Source organism: Tachyglossus aculeatus, chromosome 1 (assembly GCF_015852505.1).
Source record: "Tachyglossus aculeatus isolate mTacAcu1 chromosome 1, mTacAcu1.pri, whole genome shotgun sequence".
NCBI classification, from domain to species: domain Eukaryota; kingdom Metazoa; phylum Chordata; class Mammalia; order Monotremata; family Tachyglossidae; genus Tachyglossus; species Tachyglossus aculeatus.
Genome location: NC_052066.1, coordinates 75339134 through 75359538, shown reverse-complemented (window position 1 = coordinate 75359538; position 20405 = coordinate 75339134). Strand labels below are relative to the sequence as shown.

The window sequence follows — 20405 nt, the reverse complement described above, 5'->3', positions numbered from 1 at the left end:
AGGTGCAAAGCAACTGTAACCAAGTACTTGTTAGAGTACAATACAACAGAATTAGCAGATATGTTCCCTGCCAATAACAAATTTACAATCTAGATGGGGTGATGGGCAATTATAAATAATATATAATATTTAATTTAAAGATATGTACATAAGTGTTATGGGGCTGGGAATGGGGCGAATATCAAATGTGAAAGTCACAGATCCAAGCACTGCACTACAGTTGGGAGAGCACAATACAATAAAGTTGGTAAAAGTGATCCCTGCCCTCCAGGACCTTACAGTCCAGTGGAGGAGACAGATATTAAAATAAATTAGAGATAGAATAAAAAGGCAGAATATAAGGATGTGCATGTAAGTCCTGTGTGGCTGGGGTAACATCCACTGCTTAAACAGTGCTTGGCACATAGTAAGTGCTTAACAAATACCATCATCATCATCATTCAAATAATAATAATAATGATGGTAATTGTTAAGTACTTACTATGTGCCAAGCACTGGGATAGGTACGATTTAGTCAGATTGGACACAGTCCCTATCCTACATGGGGCTAAGCCTCCATTTTAATCTTAATCTCCATTTTACAGATGAGATAATTGAGGCCCAGAGAAGAGTAGTGATTTGCCCAAGGTCACACAGGAGATATGTATGATTAGAACCCAGGTCCTTCTGGCTCCCAAGCCCGTGCTCTATCCATTAAACCATGCTGCTTCTCTAAGCCCTGAAGGGGTACAGACCTGAGTGCATTGATGATGCAGAAAGGAGAGGGAGAGGGAGGGAGGAAATGTGGGTTTAGGGAAGGTTTGTTGGAGGAAATGTGACTTTAGTAGGATTTGAAGATGGGGAGAGTAGTGGTCTGTGGGTTATAAAGGGAGAGGGATTTCCAGGCCTGAGGGAGAACATGGGCAAAGGGTTGACAACAAGATAGATGAGCTCAAGGTACAGTGAATAGATTAGCATTAGGAGCAAAGTGTGTGCACTGGATTGTTGTAGATTAGTAAAGTCTGGTAAAGGGGAAGAGCCGATCAATTGCCTTCAAGCCAATGATAAGGAGTTTCTGTTTGATGTTGGGGTGGATGGGCAACCATTTGGAGCTGTTTGTGGAGCAGGGTGACTTTGATCTGCTTTGAGGGGGAAACTACAAACTGTGCAACACCTGGTTAATCTGCCACCCATCTTGTTCCCTCCATCAATTTGTGCTGAGGAGATGTTTTAGGTAAGACAAACAAGAGCTGCCAGACAGAGGACAGAATCGTTGGGTCAGTTTGCAGCCATTCCCCTGTTTTCATAAAGGGAAAGGAAATTAAATGGGAAAAAACATGATCCAGTGGAAAATAACAAGCCTGGGAATCAGAGGACCCGGGATCTAATCCCTGCTCTCTGTGCCTGCCTCAGTTACTTCACATGTAAAATGGGAACCAAATCCTCCTCCCTCCAACTTAGATACAAGTGGGCTCACAGTCTACCTCAGTGCTTGGCACATATTAAGTGCTTAACTAGTACCTGATTATCTCATATCTTCCCAGAGCTTAGTATAGTGCTTGGCAATAAGTCTAGACTGTAAGGTCATTTTGGGTGGAGAATGTGTCTGTTTATTGTTATATCGTACTCTCCCAAGTGTTTAGTACAGTGCTGTGCACAGTAAGCACTCAAATATGAATGAAGTCCTTAACAAATACTATTAAAAATAGTTTCTCTCTCACTGCATTCAATTACAAGGCAGTAGCAGAGCTGAATTTCTGCCTTTGGATGCTCTGGTCTCCTTCATTAGGACCGGTGGCTCTATTCCTGGGCTTAACAAATATTATTATTATTATTATTATTATTATTATTCATGAACTCAAAGTTACAACTCCTGTGCAGACCTAATTCTACCCAGCCTCACCAAGGAAGCTTAACTCTAAGAGTTCCTACAAAATAATGCAGCAGAGAGAACTCATTATTCATACTCATCGCCAAATTTTCATAGCATATTTCTCTAATCTGGAAGTTTTTGCCTTGGCTTTAGTTCTTTATGAGACCTCACAGTGAATATAAAATGGTTCAACTGGCCTTTACAATTGCTCATAAAGCAGCCTGACATATTTCAGTGACCGGTTGGTGCTTTTCATTCTGAATCACACATTGCAATCTGCTGATGCCAAGTATTTGGCCTTCTCCAGCTCCTGGCTCTCATTCCATCCACCAAAAGCCTTCAACCGTGACTCCCTCTGAATGGCAAACCCTCTCCCCTCTAACGTTAAAGCTTCTGGGCCCCATTTAGGCTTCAAAACCCACTGTGTGGTGAGTTTTCTGAGCCAAAATGTTGCGCTCCACAATGTTTTATTTAGTTCACCTAGAGCAGGTGAAATGCCCATCCCTAGCATGGAATTCTGATCTATCGCACTATGAAACCTCATACACCTAGGGACAGCATTGCAGTCATTTATCAAATCTTTGACTTGCCTGGTTGGCACCAAGCTTGAGAAGACATCTGGCCCCTCCTGCTGTCTCTAAAGGGTTCTGACCTAAATCATCCCAAAAAGATGAAAATTATTTGTCTTTAAAGACCTCCAGAGAAGATATCCTTATTCTATTTGTGCCCACAATTTGGAGTCTAACATAGCTCCCTATTAGAAATCTTGCTTATTAATCAATGAATCATTCAATGGTGCTACTTTTTGAGCACTTACAGTGCTCAGAACATTGTACTTTTGGCTTAGTGGCTCAGTGGAAAGAGCCCGGGTTTGGGAGTCAGAGGTCATGGGTTCTAATCCCAGCTCTGCCACTTGTCAGCTGTGTGACTTTGGGCAAGTCACTTAACTTCTCTGAGCCTCAGTTCCCTCATCTGTAAAATGGGGATTAAGACTGTGAGCCCCACGTGGGACAACCTGATTACCTTGCATCCCGCCCAGTGCTTAGAACAGTGCTTGGCACATAGTAAGTGCTTAACAAATACCACCATTATCATTACAATCTAACAGAGGTGTTAGACACTATCTCTACCCACAAGAAGCTTACAATCTATAGGGAGAGATGGACATTAAAATAAACTACAGATATCAAGAAGCTTACAATCTATAAGGGGAGATGGACACTAAAATAAACTACAGATAGGGGAAACAGAGTAATGGCAAGCATGCATGTGTCCTGCTGCAAACTGATCCCATGTGTTCTGTGTCTCTTCTTGATCAAATTGGAAGCCAAGTACTCTCACCATTGATATAAAAACTCTGAGACTATTGCTTGAGGAAGGGCTGCAGCACTCTGTAGCATATCTTTCATTTGTGTTTTCATGAGAGTTCTAAAGGCACCCAAAGGAGAACGTGCTGATGGTTGTGAACTGCTTTTCAGAAATAGCACTGGACTAAAGGCTGATCATTAGCCTGAGGATGATAAAGGTTATGTGCCAGTCTGCACTGGGCAAACTCTAACCTCAGCCCAGGATTTCCATCAGCAACCTAGATCTTTCTTCACCCCCCCAGCACCCTCCACTTACCACTCCATCTCCCTTCTACCATTTTTTTATGGTATTCATTAAGCACTTACTATGTTATCAAAAAGTTCTAAGCTCTGGTGTAGATACAAGTGAATGGTGTTGGACACAGCCCTTGTCCCATATGGTGTTCACTATCTAAGTAGGAGGGAGAACAGGAGAACAGAGGCACAGAGAACTAAAGTGACTTGCCCGGAGTCACTCAGAAAGTATTTGGCAGAGCCAGGATTAGAATCCAGGTCCCCTGTCTCCCAGACCCGTGCTCTTTCCACTAGGCTCTATTGCTTCCATTCCTCTCTGAATTCCTTGAGCGGGTTGTGTTTATACCTGCTGTCTTCACTTTCTCTCTTCCAGTTCTCTCGATCTTCTGCAATCTGGATTCCTCCCACTCCATTCCATGGACCCTGTCCTCTCTAAGGTCATCAGTGACCTCCTTCTTGCCAAATCCAATGGTCTGTACTCCATCCTAAACCCCCTCACACTTTCTGCTGCTTTCGAGCTACAGGCCCACCCTGTCTTCTGGAACCATTATCCAACCTTGGCTCCCCTCTATCAATCAATCAATCAATCGTATTTATTGAGCGCTTACTGTGTGCAGAGCACTGTACTAAGCGCGTGGGAAGTACAAGCTGGCAACATATAGAGACAGTCCCTACCCAACAGTGAGCTCACAGTCTAAAAGGGGGAGACAGAGAACAAAACAAAACATATTAACAAAACAAAATAAATAGAATAGATATGTACAAGTAAAATAAATAAATAGAGTAATAAATATATACGAACATATATGCATGTGCTGTGGGGAAGGGAAGGAGGTAACATGGGGGGATGGAGAGGGGTCCGGTCGGGTCCGCCTCAAGAGTGGCCCAGTCAGGGTCAGTCCGGCCCAGTCCGCCTCAGTCCGGTCTAATCCAGTCCTAGTCTGGCCCGGTCCGGTCGGGGCCACCCCAAGTGCAGCCCAGTTGACGTCAGTCCGCCTCAGTCCGGTTTAATCCGGTCCGGTCCGGTTGGATCTGCCTCAAGTACGGCCCAGTCGGAGTCAGGCCGGCTCAGGCCGGCTCAGGCCGGTCCAGTCCGCCCTCCTCAGGTCGGCTCTAGACTGTTAGCTCATTGTAGGCAGGGAACATATCTACCAACTCTATTATATTGTACTCTCCCAAGCACTTGGTACAGTATGCTGCTTATAGTAAGCACTCAATGAATAAAATTGATTGATTAATGGATTTACTGATGATTGATTGATTTCTGGCTCCCCTCCCATCTCTCTGACCATTCCTCAGTCTCTCTTTCAATGGCTCCTACCCTCTAACTGTGGGAGTCTTTCAAGGATCAATTCTGGGTTCCTTTCTATTCTCCATCTAAATCCACTCCCTTGGAAAACTCATTCACTCCCACAGGTTCCATTAAAATCTCCATGCAGGTGATTTCCAAATTAATATCTCCAGCCCTCACTACCTCTCTGCATTCTCACATTTCATCCTGCCTTCAGGACATCTTTACTCAGATGTACCGCTGACACCACAGACTTAACATGTCCAAAACAGAACTCCTCATTTTCCAACCCAAACCTTAACCTCTCCCTGTCATTCCTATCACTGTAGACATCACCAGCATCCTCAAGGCCATTAACCTTGGCAAAACCTTCGACACATCACTCTCACTCAACCCACACATTCAATCTGTCATGAAATTTTTCCAGTTCTACCTTCATTCTACCTTCACGACATTCGTGGCTCATTGGAAAGAGCACTGGTTTTGGAGTCAGAGGTCATGGGTTCAAATCCCGCCTCCCCCACATGTCTGCTGTGTGGCCTTGGGCAAGTCACTTCACTTCTCTGTGCCTCAGTTACCTCATCTGGAAAATGGGGATTAAGACTGTAAGCCCCCCGGTGGGGCAACCTGGTCACCTTGTAACCGCCCCAGCACTTAGAACAGTGCTTTGCACATAGTAAGTGCTTAATGAATGCCATTATTATCATTTATTCTAGACTCTGTCCTTTCCTCTCCATCCAAATGGCTCCAAGCAGTCATTATTTCCCACCTTGACTATTGCATCAGCCTCCTTGCTGACCTCCCTACATTCTGTTTCTCCCCTCTCCAGTCCATACTTCATTCTGCTGACCAGATCACTGTTTATGACAAAGCATTCAGTCCATACCTCCCCACTCCCCAGAAAACTCCAATGATTGCCAATCCATCTTCACATTAAATTCCATAAGCTTCAAAGCACTCTTTCCCTCTCCTACTAGAACCCAAACTGCACACTTCACTCCTCTAACACTAACCTACTCTCTATACTTTGATCCTACTTATCCTGTCACTGATCCCTTGCCCACATTCTCCCTTGGAATCGGAACGCCTTCCTTCTTCACATCTGGCAGTTCACCACTTTCCCTATTTTAAAAAACCCTCCTAAAATCCCATCTCCTCCAAGAGGCCTTCCCAGACATAGCCTTATATTTCCCTTATCTGCCCTCCCTTATGAGTCATTATGCCCTGGGTTTATAAGCACACTGATACTCATCGTAGTCCCACAATACTTATAATAATAATAATAATAATGCCAACTTGTACTTCCCAAGCGCTTAGTACAGTGCTCTGCACACAGTAAGCGCTCAATAAATATGATTGAATGAATGAATGAATGAATAATAATAATGAAATTTGTTAAGCATTTACTATGTGCCAGGCACCATACTAAGCACTGGGGTTGATACAAGCAAATCAGGTTGGACACAGTCCCTGTCCCACATGGGGCTCACAATCTTAATCCCCATTTTACAGATGAGGGAACTGAGGCCCAGAGAATTGAAGTGACTCGCCCAAGGTAACACGGCAGACAAGTGGCGGAGCCGGGATTAGAACTCATGACCTTCTGACTTTCAGGCCCGTGCTCTATCCACTCTGCCATGTTGCTTGCCCTAACCACAATTTATTCATTCAGTCATATTTACTGAGCACTACTGTGTGCAGAGCACTGTACTAAGTGTTTGGGAGAGTACAATACAATAATAAACAGACACATTTGCTGCCCACAATGACATTACAGTCTAGAGACAGGGTATGTACAACAGTACAAATAAATGAATTACAGAAATGTACATAAGTGCTGTGAGAATGGGATCAGGGTAGAATAAAGGGAGCAAGTCAGGGCGACACAGAAGGGAGTGGGAGAAGAGGCAAGGGGGTGGCTTAATCTGGAAAGGCCTCTTGGAGGAGATGTGCCTTCAGTAAGGCTTTGAAGAGGGGGTGGGAGGAGAGGGATTGTCTGTTGGATTTGAGAAAGATGGGCATTCCAGGACAGAGGCTGGATGTGGGCTTAATGCCAGTCTCCTCCAGTAGACTGTCAGCTCCTTGTGAGCAAGACTCCAGTCTACCAACTCTCTTGTACTTTCTCAAATGCTTAGTAGAGTGCTCTGCGCACTGGAAGCTCTCACTGATTGACTGATAAATCTGAATCAGAATTACACAGTGTCGTAAATAGAAAATGGATCCAAGAAATACTTATATACTTTGAGGCTGAGTGTGGAGTCAACGTGGCATCGAGATTGAGACCAAACTGAAGATCTATTAAGTAATGGTGGTGTCTGAGTTGCTGTCAATAAATGATCATTATTGAGGGCTTACTGAGTGCAGGGCATGGTACTAAGTTCTTTGGAGAGTAAAATACAATAGAGGTGGTAGACGTGATTTCTATAGGCCCAGGCTTACCATAGATTCCATGCTGCCAATACCTCCTAGCCTTCATGTTTTACTGTGAGCCCACTGTTGGGTAGGGACTGTCTCTATATGTTGCCAATTTGTACTTCCCAAGCGCTTAGTACAGTGCTCTGCACATAGTAAGCGCTCAATAAATACGATTGATGACGATCACATAGCAAGACCGACACCGAAGGAATGCTCACAGGCATCATACATCCACTGGAGGGGACATATGAGGATGACAGCAGGATTCCTCCATGGTGAACTGAAATGGGGAAATCTTATGCACTTAGAACAGTGCTTGGCACACAGTATGCGCTTAACAAATACCAACATTATTATACAAAGTGGCAGAAGAAACACTTTAAAGATTTCACTAAAGAAAAACTTCCAACATAAGGTGCGGCAGAGAGCAGACCAGCCTGGCATTGAGCATTTAAAAATGGGTTGACTCTCTCAGAAGGAGGAGGAGAAATGAAAACAGCATCCGGTATTGTGGTTGGCAAGTACAACTGTGAAGCAGGGGGCAATCTTCCTGGGCCTATTGTGTGGAAGCCATTTTATGTCTCCTCAGCTACCCTTCTCACTTTTCATGTCCATAGTGCCATCTTTGAATCCACTCTGAAACACAGCTGTGAATTTATACAGGAATGTCCTCTCTTAGGCCTAGTGGATAGAACACGGACTTGGGAGTCAGAAAGGCCTGGATTCTAATCCCAGCTCTGCCACTTGTCTGCTGTGTGACTTTGGGCAAATCACTTAATTTCTCTGTGCCTCAGTTACCTCATCTGTATAATGGAATTAAGACGGTGAGCCCCATATGGGACAGGAACGGTGCCCAACATGATTAGCTTGAATCTACCTCAGTGTTTGATGCAAGATAATCAAAGCAGGTGGCTCACAGTCTAAGTAGGAGGGAGAGCAGGCATTAAATCCCCATTTTACAAAGGAGGCACAGAGAAGTAAAGTGACTTACCCAAGGTCACACAAGAGCTTGAATTAGAACCCAGATCCTCTGGATTCCCAAGCCTGTGCTCTTTCCACTATGTCACGGTATTCCTTTTAACACTGTGCTGTTGGTTTTACTGATTTTTACTGATTTCTTTGTATTTTGTATAACTACTCCAGGATAGAGAAGGCGGTTTGAAAATAAGTAAAGATATCCTGGATCAACAGGTGAAGAGGAAGAATTAGTTAAAAATAAGAGGAAGAAATAAAGCTAGTGAAGAACTTATTATAAACAGTGTACTTAGGGACATTTGCAGAATTACATGCATGTGCTTTGCTGCCTGGGGTGTCCTCTTTATTGACTCAGAGGGCTTGACTATGGTGATGAGGCAAATAAGAAACAGCAGAGAGGTTAGTGAAAGGAAAATCTTGCTGGCTGCCTCGTTCTCACATCTTCAAGCTCCCATCACTCAATCATTGATATATTTGACCCTTTACTCTATGAAGAGCACTATACTAAGCACGTGGGAGAACATAATACAGTTATAAGACCCAATCCTTGCCTTTAAGAAGCTTCCAGTCTAATGGGAAACAGTGCACTGTCCCTATCCCTGATACCATATGTTTGCTGCCTGCTCATTCCCCCATACTTCCTCTCAAATCCATCTATTCCAGGCAGGGAAACAAGCTAGGTCTTGAGAGACTCAACTTACATTATACTTAGAGACCCACAATTCAGTGAGTCACTAGAAATCACACTAGACCATTTGCCGGCAGACATAACCCCCATGCTAAATGATAAAGACCAGGATTCAAACTTCAAAAGAAGCACTCCCAGCAAAGGATGTGAAGTCAGGGCGTACAAAATCCCATTTTTCAGGCATCAGCTCACTACTGATAAGGCAGGCCAGTCTGCATGCCACACATTACTAAATGTGTCTCTCTCTGAGGTACCAAAAGCTCTAGGTTTGATGGACAGTGTGCTGAACTGGAATGGTTATTTGTTTTTTATTCTATCATAACCGCCTTCCAGGTGCTCTTGACAGACCATTTTGCACATCTTTGCTGTACCATTTTTTAGATTATAACAGTTTTAAGATGGGCTGGTGCAAAATTGCCCAATCTCATATCCCTGGTATTGTAAAGTTCCTGATTTTATTTGAGTTCCTCTTAAAACTCTGTATCAATTCAGTAGACCTCATTTCCTTTGCTCAGCTGTCATCACTAATGCCTCAGACCAAAGAGATGGTATCCAAACACATAAGACATTTGCCTGGCTCCATCACCATCAGTAAATATTTCATTCATTCATTCAATCGTATTTATTGAGCGCTTACTGTGTGCAGAGCACTGTACTAAGCTCTTGGGAAGTACAAGTTGGCAACATATAGAGATGGTCCCTACCCAACAACGGGCTCACAGTACCACCTATAGCATGCTGGCCTTAGTCTTGTGTACTTTGGGAAGAATACGCAGGCATTCACTATTTCAGAATAGCTGTCCTATTTTCAAGGATACATGAACTCATTTTTTTATAATATTTGTTAAATGCTTACTAGGGGGTCAAGCACTGTTCTAAGAGCTGGGGTAGATACAAGTTAATCCCACAAAATCCCACATCGGGCTCACAGTCTAATCAATCATATATATTGAGTGTTTACTACGTACAGAGCACTGTACTAAGCCCTTGGGAGAGTACAATACAACAGAAATAGCAGACCTGTACCCTGCCCATAATGCGCTTACAATCTAAGTAGGAGGGAGATCAGGTATCAAATCTCCATTTTGCAGTAGAGAAAACTGAGGCACAGAGATGTGAAATGACTTGCCTAAGGTCACACAGCGGGCAAATGGTGGAACTGGGATTAGAACCCAGGTCCTCTGGATCCCAGGCCCATGCTTTAGCCAGTAGGCCAGGCTGCTTCAGTTGGAATCAAAATTGGGACAACTCAGAACATTTCCACTTTAAAAGAAGAGAGTTTCACAAGGTGTGGTTAATTTGACAGATTTGCTGGTCATGTATCTAGTTTGTCAGTGGTGACAAGCAGAATGGACAGCAGGGTAACAGAAGCTATATGAGCAGGAGAACAGCTAAGAGGGATGAGGAGGAAGAGAAGGAAAAGATTCTTACAAAGGTTGAAAATATGATTAATCGTTTCTACCTTTCTGATGAAAACTATGAGTAAAGGCTATTAGGAAAAATTAGGCAGGAGTAAAAGAAATTAAGATGCTATGAGTGATTCAAATAGGTTATATTCAAGTCTTGCCTTCCACTCTGAAACTGTTACCCAGATTGAAGCCCGGAACTGAGCAATTATCTGGAGAATTTGTCCACTGGGGCTACACATCGTAATAGTTCTGGCCAAAACTACTTTCTTTCTCCTAATTTTTTTTTTGGCCTTAATGCATTCCTTCAGTTGGACTAGGTAGGCCTACAAAGGCATTCAGGAGTTTTTTTGACACCTGTCTACATGTTTTGTTTTGTTGTCTGTCTCCCCCTTCTAGACTGTGAGCCTGTTGTTGGGTAGGGACCGTCTCTATATGTTGCCAACTTGTACTTCCCAAGCGCTTAGTACAGTGCTCTGCACACAGTAAGTGCTCAATCAATATGATTGAATGAATGAATGAGTTTCCTCTGGAACTTACTTTAAGCTGCGGTGATTTTGTGTTGTTTTTACATAACACCACAAGAAAACTCGGAGAAGCAGCGTGGCTCAGTGGAAAGAGCCCGGCCTTTGGAGTCAGAGATCATGAGTTCAAATCCCGGCTCTGCCAACTGTCAGCTGTGTGACTTTGGGCAAGTCACTTCACTTCTCTGTTCCTCAGTTACCTCATCTGCGAAATGGGGATTAAAACTGTGAGCCCCCTGTGGGACAACTTGATCACCTTGTAACCTCCCCCAGTGCTTAGAACAGTGCTTTGCACATAGTAAGCACTTAACAAATGCCATCATCATCAACAACTGTTAATTAATTCAGTCATTCATTCAATCGTATTTATTGAGCACTTACTGTGTGCACAGTACTGTACTAAGCACTTGGAAAATACAATTTGGCAACAGAGACAATCCCTACCCAACAATGGGCTCACAGTCTTAAAGGGAGGGAAAGACAACAAAACAAAACAAGTAGATAGACATCAATAAAATCAAAATAGATAAATAGAATTATAGATATATGCACATCATTAATAAAATAAATAGAATACTATGTACAAATATACACCAGTGCTGTGGGGTGGGGAAAGTGGGAGAGCAGAGGGAGGGAGTAGGGGCGATGGGGAGGGGAGGGGGAGCAGAGGACAAAGGAGGGGGGCCCTCAGGCTGGGAAGGCTTCCCGGAGGAGGTGAGCTCTCAGTAGGGCTTTGAAGGGAGAGCTAGTTTGGCAGATGTGAGGAGGGAGGGCATTCCAGGCCAGAGGTAGGATGTGGGCTGGGGGTCGAAAGCAGGCAAGAACGAGGCACAGTGAGGAGGTTTGTGGCAGAGGAGAAGAGTGTGCAGGCTGGGCTGTAGAAAGAGAGAAGGAAGGTGAGGTAGGAGGGGGCGAGGTGATGGAGAGCTCTGAAGCCAATACTGAGGAGTTCTTTGCTTCACAGGAAGGTTGATAGGCACCACTGGAGATTTTTGAGGAGAGGGGTGACACGCCCAGAGAGAGTTTTATATACCAAAGATCTAGGCACTGGGCACTTGGATCTGTAACATTTAATCACTTGATATTCACCCCACTCTTAGCCCCACAGCACTTATGTATGTATCCCTAATGGATTTTAATCCCTGCCTCCTGCTCCAGATTGTAAACTCTTATGGGGAGGGGACGCAGCTGCCGGCTCTGTCATATTGTACTCTCCCAAACACTTACTACAGTGTTCGTCACAGAGTAATCACTAAATAAATGCCACTGCTTGAGTGGCTGATAGACCAAAATTTCTGGATCAATAGTAGGACTTTGTATAAATCCCCGAATAACAAAAACAGTGAGTTATATTTCTGAACCCAGTTCTGCTTAAGTTAGAGAACCTGAAGGTCTCCACCACATTAGCCGTGACAGGGTTGGAAATCTGGCTAGTGAGAGTGTTTGAAACTAAATTTTTATTTAGTTCTTCATATGACTAGAGAGCCCGGCCTTTATAATCTCACCTTAACCCTGCCTTCAAAACAGAGCGATGTCTGTCCATGGGAATCTTTATGGAAAAATTAGCCATTCTGCATGTTCCTTTGGGAGTTTATTTTAGTTATTTACCCCATGATTATAGTCGAGAATAACTTCATATTTATCATCAGTGGTATTTACTGAGTGCTTACTGTGTGCAAATAATAGGCAGGGGACATGGTGTTTGCCAATTCTACTGTACTATACTCTCCCAAGCACTTAGCATAGTGCTCTGAACATACTAAGTGCTCAGTACATACTATTGATGATGATGAATGAATGATGATGATGCAGAGCATTTGGGAGAGGACAATATAATAGAGTTGGTAGACACATTCCCTTCCAACAAAAAATTTGCAGTGTAGAGGGAGCTTACAGAATTGAGGATCTTCCCCATAAAAATTGAATTCCAAAATGTCACCTGCTTTGTCTTCTCTAAGTTAAAAAAAGCCAATTCCATTAAGCTTACTTCATAAAACCAATTTCTATCTCTTTTTCCTCTGTACCAAGCCATAGTTATCCTTTCCCCCATCCCTATTGTTTGTCATACAGCATGTAGGATTTAATGGAGACTTTGTAAAGGGGTTTAGAAAACAATCTAGACTAGAATGACAAATCCATGAAGGTCAGGGATGTATTCTAGAGACAGCTGTAACAACATAATGGGAAGATCAATATTGTCTTCCAGGTTCCTTACGAAATTATGATTGGGTAGCTTCAGCATCCAATTAAAATGAAAATTCCATGAGTGCAGGAGGTATGCCCAGTTCTTTGTGCACATAGGTAAAACAAGTTGATTTAGGCACGCCTATTCATTAGTATCTTTAATCTTAACTCTTTCGAGTTTTTCCTTTCACTTCTTCAACTTCAGCAGAAAGGGGCGAAAACAGGATGTTCAGATGGAAAATGAAAAATATTTTGGTATTTTTTCATAATAATAATAATAATGGCATTTATTAAGCACTTACTATGTGCACAGCACTGTTCTAAGTGCTGGGGGGATACAAGGTGATCAGGTTGTCCCACGGGGGGCTCACAGGCTTCATCCCCATTTTACAGATGAGGGAACTGAGGCCCGGAGAAGTGAAGTGACTTGCCCAAAGTCACACAGCTGACAACTGGCAGAGCTGGGATTTGAACCCATGACCTCTGACTCCAAAGCCCAGGCTATTACCACTGAGCCACGCTGCTTCTCCTATAATGGCATTTATTAAGCGCTTACTATGTGCAAAGCACTGTTCTAAGCTCTGGGGAGTTTACAAGGTGATCAGGTTGTCCCACCGTGGGCTCACAGTCTTAATCCCCATTTTACAGATGAGGGAACTGAGGCCCAGAGAAGTGAAGTGACTTGCCCAAAGTCACACAGCTGACAAGTGGCGGAGCCGGGATTTGAACCGATGACCTCTGACTCCAAAGCCCAGGCTCTTTCCACTGAGCCAAGCTGCTTCCAGTTGCTTCCAGCTGCTTCATGGCATCATAGTCTCAGTGGGCACTCAGTAAATACCATTACAACTCCTGTGTGTCTGTTTATTGTTATCCCTTACTCTCCTAAGTGCTTAGCACAGTGCTCTGCACACACAGTGTGCTCAATAAATATGACTGACTCAGTGACTGAGTGACTGATATCTGGGGAGGACAAGGCCTCTCTTGGCAGACAACAAGGCCGGATGTCCCTGGGGCACCGATTCCTCTTTAAATAATCCTCACTGTCAATTTGCCCTGTCTGACTGGGAGAGGGCAAGGCCCAGAGGAGTCCAGCCAAGCTGGGATTGTTTGGAGGGGTGGCCTTGGCAGTTTTGCCAAATTGTGGGGCTGAGCCCAACCCAAGGGGCTCCAACAGGAATGAGGTGGCAGAGGTGACCACTAAAACTGTAAACTCCCTGGGGTCGGGGCTTGTTTGTACCCCAGTCTAGACTGTAAACCTGATGGGGTCAGGGACTGTCTCTCTTCATTGCTGTATTGTACTTTCCAAGTGCTCAGTACAGTGCTCTGCACACAGTAAGCGCTCGATAAATACGACAATGAATTGAACGAATGAACTCTATTGATTTGTACTCTACCAAGTGCTTAGTACAATGTTCTATTTGCCTTCCTTTCTGTCTGCTATACAATCAGATTGATACCCCTTAAGCACTTTGATATTCACCCTACCCTTAGCCCCATAGTAGTTATGTACATATACTACTATTTCTCTGTCATTTCCCATCTGTAAATTATTTTAATGTCTGTCTCACCCTGTAGACTGTAACCTCCTTGTGGACAGGGATTCTGTTTACCAACTCTGTTGGATTGTGTTTTCCTAAGGGCTTACAATAATGTTCTGCATTAAAAAGGCACTCTACAGATACCATGCACTGACTGTTCTGCACACTGTAAATATTTAATAAATATCACTGACTTATTGATAATTTAAACAATCTCCTATTTCACCACCAACTCCCTGCCTACATCCTGCCTCTGACCTGGAATTTCATATTCTACAGACCACCACTCTCTCCACCTTTAAAGCCTTATTAAAATTATACCTCCTCCAAGAGGCCTTCCCCAACTAAACCTTTATTTCCCCAATCCCTCTCCCTTCTGCATCACCCTTGCACTTGAATTTATACCCTTTATTCACCCCACCTTCAGCCTCATGGCATTTGTGTATCTATTCATAATTAATCTTAATGTCTGTCTCCCCCTCTAGACTATATGCTCATTGTGGCAGGGAACATGTCTACCAAAACTCTTAAATTGAAACTCTCCCAATCATTCAGTACAGTCCTCTGCACTCAGTAAGAACTCAATAACTGTGATTGACTGATCAACTGAATAGGTTTCCTACTAACCCTTAAATCCTGTTGGACTTTGATTCATTCTCCATTATAGATCTGAGCATTTCCACAGCCACCCTTTGCCAAAACAACACTTGACTTCTCTATGATAATTTTTGGTGCTTCTCAGAAAAAGTAAAACCATAGCTGTTTAACTCCTGTCTATAATATTAACTTATTAAACTAACTTTTTTTAGTTAATTTGAATACATTACATCTAACAGTGGTAAATCCTAAATCCACCACTAAAAAGCATCATTCAATCACTGCTTGATTGGTTCAAATGAGATCTATTACGATGCCAACTCAGTCACGGCACCATACAAATGAGAATTGATGATGATGAGGGAAACTCCCATCAGGTTTCTGTTCTGTCACTTCAGGGGTGTAGTCAACTTTGCAGTGCAATGCAATACAGAAGATGCAAAAGTTAGGGCCAGGCCCCAAAAGAAAGTAAATTAACAAGCATTAAATGAAAGACTGTTAAGCGTTGAATACGCTTCAGTGCCAGGACTGTACTAGGTGGAAGGTAGATTAGATGTGACATCCCTTTCCCTTAATGTTTGATCAGGTCAGCATCACAGACCCAACTCAGGTCACTTTAGGCTTTTCATTCATTCATTCAGTTGTATTTATTGAGCACTTACTGTGCGCAGAGCACTGTACTAAGCACTTGGGAAGTACAAGTTGTCAACATATAAAGATGGCCCCTACCCAACAATGGGCTCACAGTTTAGAAGGGAGAGACAGACTACAAGATATGTGGACAGGTGTCAAGTCATCAGAATAAATAGAAATAAAGCTAGATGCACATCACTAACAAAATGAATAGAATAGTAAATATGTACAAGTAAAATAAATAGAGTAATCTGTACAAACATATATACAGGTGCTGTGGGGAGGGGAAGGAGGTGGGGGGGATGGGGAGGAGGAGAGGAAAAAGGGGGCTCAGTCTGGGAAGGCGTCCTGGAGGAGGTGAGCTTTCAGTAGGGCTTTGAAGGGAGGAAGAGAGCTAACCTGGCAGATGTGCAGAGGGAGGGCATTCCAGGCCAGGGGGAGGACGTGGGCTGGGGGTCAATGGCGGGACAGGCGAAAACAAGGTACAGTGAGGAGGTTAGTGTCAGAGGAGCGGAGGGTGTGGGCTGGGCCGGAGAAGGAGAGAAGGGAGGTGAGATAGGAGGGAGCGAGGTGATGGAGACTTGAAAATCTTTAGTTCAGAGGACATTGCTTTATTGACTACTTTCTCTCCCCTGCCCTGTCTGAGCTGAGGAAGGAAACTGAAGCCTGAGAACATTACAGGAGGCTTCTCATTCTGTTATTACTTATCCAAATGCAGGATTGACAATATACTGCAGAGGACCCAGGTTATGTTCCAGCCATCACCTAGAAAACCCAACTCACAAGCAAGTATCAACATCAGTGACGTGTAGTGCACGGAGAGACAAAGGAGTGGAAAAACAATTCAAGAAGGTTAATGTGCCTTCGGGAGGTTCGTAGACAAAAGGTGGTGCCACCAGTACGTGAAGTCAGACTAAAGCGGAAATAATCAAGGTTTTTTTATAGTGTTCAACATTCTTTATGACCATAAAAACTGCAATGACCATGGACACATTTGATTCCCAGATCTGTTATACCTGTGTGCAATGCAAGTGTCAAGACACAGTGACATCATTGTGGTATTTGTTAAACTGTTTGCCAAGCACTGAGGTAAATACAGGATAGGGAAGCAGCATGGCCAAATGGAAAGAAGCAAAGGTCTCGAAGTCAGGGGACTTAAGTTCTGATCCCAGCTCTGCCAATTGCCTGCTGTGTGACCTTGGGCAAATCATTTAATTTCCCTATGCCTCAATTTTCTCGTCTGTAAAATGGGGATTAAATCCCTCTCCCTCCAACTTTGACTGTGAGCCCCATGTGGGACAGGGACTTCATCCTACATGATTATTGATTCATTCATTCAATCGTATTTATTGAGCGCTTACTGTGTGCACAGCACTGTACTATGCGCTTGGGAAGTACAAGTTGGCAACATATAGAGATGGTCCCTACCCAACAATGGGCTCACAGTATAGAAGGGGGAGAATAATAATGGTAGCATTTATTAAGCACTTACTATGTGCAAAGCACTGTTCTAAGTGCTGGGGAGGCTACAAGGTGATCAGGTTGTCCCATGGGGGGCTCACAGTCTTAATCCCTATTTTACAGATGAGGTACCTGAGGCCCAGAGAAGTTAAGTGACTTGCCCAAAGTCACACAGCTGACAATGGCGGAGCGAGGATTTGAACCCATGACCTCCAAAGCCCAGGCTCTTTCCACTGCGCCACACTGCTTCTCTTGTATCCGCCCCAGTGCTAGAACAGTACTTGATACATAGTAAACACTTAACAAATACCATAACTATTATAATTGTCTAACACAGTCCCTGTCCCATATTGAGTTCACAGTCTACATAGGAGGGAGAACGGGTATTGAATGGGGCACTGTATCACAATTGTCCCTTCAAGCACTGAAGCAACGTTCATCACATCACACCTTCACTGTGGATAAGAGCAACAGTCACAGACAGCTTCTCTACGATAAGCTGAAATGGGCAAATCACAGAAAAGGAGAACAAAAGAAATGCTTTAAAAGGAAAATGAAGTGAAACTTCTTATGATGAGGCACAGCAATGGCCAGGGAATCAAGGCAGTCTGAACAGGAACTATCTAAAAATGGGAAAATTATCAAGTGATGCATCTTAGCTGCTGAGTGTCCACTGTGTGGTAATAAGAGCTTGGGAGAATGAAATAGAATTAATAGACATGATCTCTTCCCTCAAGGAGTTTACAATCTAGTGGGGGGAGTCACACAAAGAATTGGAGAACTACTATCCTTCCCATCTCACAAGCCCACAAAGTTAGTGTCATCCTTGACTCTGCTCTCTCATTCACCCCACTCATCCAATCCATCACCAAAACCTGCCGGTCTCACCTTCACAACATCACCAAGATCCGCCTTTTCCTCTCCATCCAAACTACTACCTTTTTGGTACAATCTCTCTTCATATCCCAGCTGGATTACTGCATCAGCTGCCTTTCTGTCTCTCTCCTGTCTCTCCCCGCTTCAGCCTATACTTCACTCTGCTGCTTGGATTATCTTTCTACAGAAATGCTCTGGGCATGCCACCCCCCTCCTCAAAAATCTCCAGTGGTTGCCTATCAACCTTCGCATGAAGCAAAAATTCCTCACTACTGGCTTCAAAGCTCTCCATTATCTTTCCCCCTCCTACCTCACCTCCCTTCTCCTTATACAGCCCAGTCCGCACACTCCGCTCCTCTGCCACAAACCTCCTCAATGTGCCTTGTTCTCTCCTGTCCCGCCATCGACCCCTGGCCCACATCCTAAGTTTTTCCTGGCATGCCCTCCCTCCTCAATTTTGCTAAACTAGCTCTCTTCCCCCTATCAAAGCCCTACTGAGAGCTCACCTCCTCCAGGAGGCCTTCCCAGACTGACCCCTCCTTTTCCTTTGCTCCTCCTCCCCTCCCCATCACCCCTACTCCCTCCCTCTGCTGTATCCCCTTCCCCGCTCCATAGCGCTTGAGTATATTTGTGCATATTTATTATTCTATGCATTTTATTAATGATGTGTATATATATATATATCAATAATTCTATTTATTTGTTTTGATGTTATTGATGCCTGTCTACTTGTTTTGTTTTGTTGTCTGTCTCCACCTTCTGGACTGTGAGCCTGTTGTTGGGTAGGGATTGTCCTTATCTGTTGCCAAATCGTACCTTCCAAGTGCTTAGTACAGTGCTCTGCACACGTAAGCACTCAATAAATATGACTGAATGAATGGATAGTTGAAAGAGACAAAGCCTGGGAAATCGAGGACCTGGGTTTCAACCCTAGCTCTGCCACTTGTCTGCTGTGTGGCCTTGGACAATTCATTTAATTTGTCTTTGTCTCAGTTACCTGATCTTTAAAATGGAATTTAAATCATACTCCCTTTTATTTAGACTGTGAGCCCTAAATAGGACTGGAACTGTGTCCAACCTGTTTATCTTGTATCTCCCTCTGTACAAAGTACAGTGTCTGGCACATAATATGCACTTAAAAAGTACATTAAAAAAAACTGCAGGTAAATTGTAATGATATGTATGTACATCCTGCAGGGGTGTGACAAAAACCCAGCAAGAGTTGAGATGATCCATAATAATAATAATAATTTGGGTATTTGTTAAGCACTTACTATGTACAAAGCACTGTACTAAGCACTGGGGTGAATGCCAGAAAATAGGGTTGGACACAGTCCCTGTCCCACATGGAGCTCACTGTCTCAATCCCCATTTTTCAGATGAGATAACTGAGGCACAGAGAAATGAAGTGACTTGCCCAAGGTCACACAGCAGACACGTGGTGGAGCTGGGATTAGAACCCATGATCTTCTGACCCCCCAGGCCCATGCTCTATCCATTACGCCATGCTGCTTCAGCAGAAGTGCTGAAGTTGTAGTTCAGGGTGTGGAAATAGGAAAATAGGATTCCTTAGAGATGAATCAGGGAAGGATTCCTGGTTTTGAAATACCTACTATGTGCAGAGCATTCTAGTGGGAATTGGGGTGACTACAATAAAATTAATAGATAAGATCTCTGCCCCCAAGTTGCTTACACACTGGCTGGGAACACAGACATTAAAATAAATTACAGTTAGGAAGAAGCAATAGAGTTTAAAGATATGTAAATAAACACTGCTGTGGCAGTGGGGAGGGTTGTGAAAACTACAAGTGCTTGGTGGTAAGGCAGTGCTAAAATGGCAGTTGAGGAATAATTTTTAGAGCTTCGGGAAGATCATGACACCAAGAGGGAGAAGTGAAAATGCTGCCATGTGCTATGAGAAACAAGTGGAACAGGAGAGCAGGGGGCAAACTTTTCATTCACAGAATCTGAAGGGACTGTGAGTCAACCCCGGTTAGAAACTGATAAAAACCTCATGGTCTGAACAACACTCTTCAACTCGGGCAGCTAAATGGAGAAACCGCTAGTTGGATTTCCCTGTTACTTCCTCCACTAATGCTGGTGAAGATTTGGCTCAGAGCTACAGTGTCAGCTCCCAGTTAAAATGGGGACGCTTGCATCTGTTTCAATTGTAAAGTTCCAATTGGCCATCATAAAGCATATATGTCTCTGAGACAGATACTATATAAATGACACTTATGTTGCCTCTTGGAGTGGGTTTATGAAATAAGCCTATGGGTTATTTTTTTTTTCTTTCAGAACACTGGCCTTGGGAGCCCTGCCCAGCCAGCACAGCCTATATTGGAAACATTGGAGACACTAAAA

At 43.6% G+C, this 20405-nt stretch overlaps 1 long non-coding RNA gene across 1 annotated transcript in view; it reads right to left on the bottom strand.

The window, feature by feature from the left end:
- The window catches only part of LOC119933044, a 170546-nt gene that overhangs the window by 6464 nt on the left and 143677 nt on the right, over positions 1 to 20405 (bottom strand). The window lies entirely within an intron of this gene.